This window comes from Elaeis guineensis, chromosome 3 (genome assembly GCF_000442705.2).
Source record: "Elaeis guineensis isolate ETL-2024a chromosome 3, EG11, whole genome shotgun sequence".
Taxonomy (NCBI): Eukaryota; Viridiplantae; Streptophyta; class Magnoliopsida; order Arecales; family Arecaceae; genus Elaeis; species Elaeis guineensis.
In genome coordinates this window covers 7,358,803-7,362,253 of record NC_025995.2, presented here as the reverse complement: position 1 = coordinate 7,362,253, position 3,451 = coordinate 7,358,803, and the positions used below count along the sequence as shown (strand labels likewise).

The window sequence follows — 3,451 nt, the reverse complement described above, 5'->3', positions numbered from 1 at the left end:
GAAAGAGAGGGAGAGAAAGCAAAAATGTGCCTAAGAGTCTTCATGCTAATCAATTCCCAATGCCTTAAAATTTCTCCACCCATCCTTTCTTTCTTACATGTGAAACCAACAAAATTCCTCCATGCCATCTAAAGAAGATCGCCTTCTCTTTTCACACTGATTTTTCCTATGCCCCTCCTCTTAATTTTCTTTCATGCAACAACCTTTGCCCTATCTTTCTTTCTTACATGCACTGCCTCCTTTCCTCTAATTCCCCATGCGCCACAAAGTCCTAACATTAGAACCCGCACTTCTCCCTCAAAGATCTTTCACATGCCTCTCTTCTTTCAAGCGACACTATTTCTTAAACACCCACAAACCTAGTGCCACACTCCTCTCTCTATAAATAAAATCCCAAGGCCTCCATCTTCTCTAATCAAGCCAACTCTAAGTTCTCTTCAAGCTCCCTCTTTCCCCCTCTTCCTCTCTTTTCATAAGTCTAGGAGAGGTACTAACCTTAGCAATCCATCTTCTTCTTCTTTATCCTTCACCATATTCCTCCATAGATACTTCTTCACATCTCAAAAAATTTAAGAGATGTCCTAATCTTAGTGCCGCTATCCTTTTCATATTTTTATACCCTCTTCCATCTATCTTTCTTCTTTGAAGTTTCTAGACTAAGCCTTGCAGCCATCCTGCCACTGTCTGTATGGAGAAAGACGAAGGATTCAAGAAAGCATATCCATTATCAAGTACAGCAAGAAGATCAACTTGATTTCATTGTTCTTGTATCAAACTTTTATTTTTTTTCATTGTATACTTCTTTATTTAATCAATAAAAAATATTTTTATTGCAAACTCTTTATTTCTTTCATAGTTTCTTATAATCTATTCTTTTATATTTTTAAAATAATCGACCTAAGGTCCCTACGGATAAGATCCTGACTCATTCTATTTACATAGTAGTGAGTAAGATTAATTTTGGTATGCTATGATATGCATCAAATTTTGGCACCATTACCAGAGATCTTAACATGATTGTTTTGAAAAAAAATAAAAAAAATTTGTAAAATATAAAAAAAAATTATTTTACTACTTTTTAGATCTTTATTTTTTACTTTAGATTACTCTATTGCCTTTCAAATAATATAATTTTTTATCATTTATATAGATTTGACTTCCTACATATTTTAAACATGCCTTTTAAAATAATTTACTTCTTTTCCAATAGATTTCCTCAATAGAAAAATATATAGTTGCTACATTTGATTTCTACCTTTTATTTACATTCTAACTTATCTAGTATACTTAGTCAAACTTACTTTCTTGTAAAATCAACCAAATCCATATATTGACACCTCATAAGCTATTTAGGAAATTAGATACCTAACCATAAAACCTAAAAAGAGAAATAAATTAATCTAATCTTGATTAATCACTAAATTTAGATATTTTTTCTTCTTTTGCATCGCATAATTCCATAAAACATCATAAGGGCAAAATCCTAATCAACATAAGGTAGAGATTTCATCATCCTTTCTTGGCCACACAAATCACCATCCTGCAATTATATTGATCTAAATCTTTAATTTAAAATTGATTAAACATTGACCCCCATGGATTCGCGAGCTCAGTAGGATAAGAAACCATAAAAGTTGGATCAGATTCAAGTTAGTCAGTTTAACTGATGTTTAGAAAAGTGGTTCAGAGATTACATCCTGAAGAAAAATGATTCATTAATTGATTTCATTCGCTTACTTGGCCAACTCAGTTGGTGTCTAAGAAAAGCAATAGGGGGATCCCCATCGATCTTATACTTATCTGACTAGTTAAGTGGCTAGTCCGCTACTTGGGGTGCTTGAAGATGATCTTGACAGATAGGAGCTATCTAAATCTAGGATAACTTATAGTCAGAATTGATTGAACCACTTGATTGTTAACTAAAAACATCAAGCCCAATTAATTTTTCTCTCTCCCCTTACCTTAGAACTCCTTAAGTTCTCTTTTTTAGAACTCTTTTTTCTCTTCCTCCTCCTTTTCTCCTCTTTTCTTTCAAAAAAAAACTTACTAAAATTAAAACTTGATGAGATTTTTTGGGTGTATGCTAGGACGCTGATCATTACGATCTAATTTATACCCACTAGATTTAGAACTAGAAAGAATGATTCGAACAAATTGAGTTAAAATCATGAACCCAAATCAAGAGATTGACCCACCATAATAATTGAAGGAGTATTTTACTCTCTTATCTTACACCTACTCGTCATGTATCCAGCTTCCTCCTGTGGAGGTGGTACAATGCGAAATCAAGTCTAGCATTATTCAAATGCTACCATCATTCTATGGACTATCGAATGAGTATCCATACAAATACTTAGATGAATTTCTTAAGATATGCTCTATAGTAACAATCCAAAACTTCTCCGATGATGCCCTCAGGTTGAAACTGTTTTCTTTCTCACTTAAGGAAAAAGTCAAGCATTGGTTAAACTCCTTAGATTTCATAACCATTTTAACTTGAGACCATCTTCAGAGAGAGTTTCTCAAGAAATACTTCTCAATTGAAAAAATAAATCAAATTAGAAAAGCCATCACTAATTTTTTTCAATTGGATGGTGAACTTTTTCATAAGATATGGGAAAGGTTAAGGGACCTCATTCATAAATAACCCCACCATGCTATCTCCAAATGGCAACTTGTTCAGTATTTCTACGATGGTCTATTAGAGAAACATCAATAAATGATCAATGCATCATGTGGTGGGATATTTATGCTAAAGAGTGAGGATGAAGCTTGGCAGCTCTTTGAAACACTTAGTGAGAACTCCCTACATCACATATCTACCACTTCTAGAGAACAACCTATATCTCAACAGAAAAGAGATGGAATCTATCAGATTGAAAATGTTATGGATATCTATAGTAAGATAGATGAGTTATTCTAAAAATTAGACTGTCTTCTGAATACTAGACACTCTCTGATTCTACCTAACCCAATCCAAGATGTTTGTTCATTGCGTGCAAGCCCGATCCATTTTATTAGTGAATGCCTAGCCGCACCTCAATTTTTTGAGTTTGTGCATGAGCAGGTCCAGCAAGCTCAAGCCCAACAAGCTCATAGACTAGGAAATGATTCATATTCAAATACTTATAATCTTGACTGGAGAAACTATCTAAATTTTTTTTGGAGACTACAGTCAGTGGTTGGCCCTGCTGTACATAGATCCAACTATCAGGATCCAATATATAGGTGTGGACTATACCACCAGTTCCAAAATGCTCTGCAATAATCTATCACTGGTCACAGCTCAGCTTTTGAGGAGAAGGTTCTGAAAGCATTAGAACGATTAAAAGTCAATACCCAGACCCTTAACTCCCATATACAATCCATTGCTAAGCTAGAGACCCAAATAGGTCAACTAGAAACCACATTCAGTAGAAGGAAAAGAGAAAAATTACCTAGCCAATCTGAG

General features: G+C 34.1%; 1 non-coding gene across 1 annotated transcript; it reads right to left on the bottom strand.

Annotated features, from left to right (window-relative positions):
* Nucleotides 1-2,555: 2,555 nt before the first annotated feature.
* On the bottom strand, nucleotides 2,556-2,661 carry LOC114914051 (small nucleolar RNA R71). Its single transcript, XR_003800484.1, has one exon. It is a non-coding gene; the product is annotated as a small nucleolar RNA R71 (small nucleolar RNA).
* Between the last annotated feature and the right edge of the window lie 790 nt (nucleotides 2,662-3,451).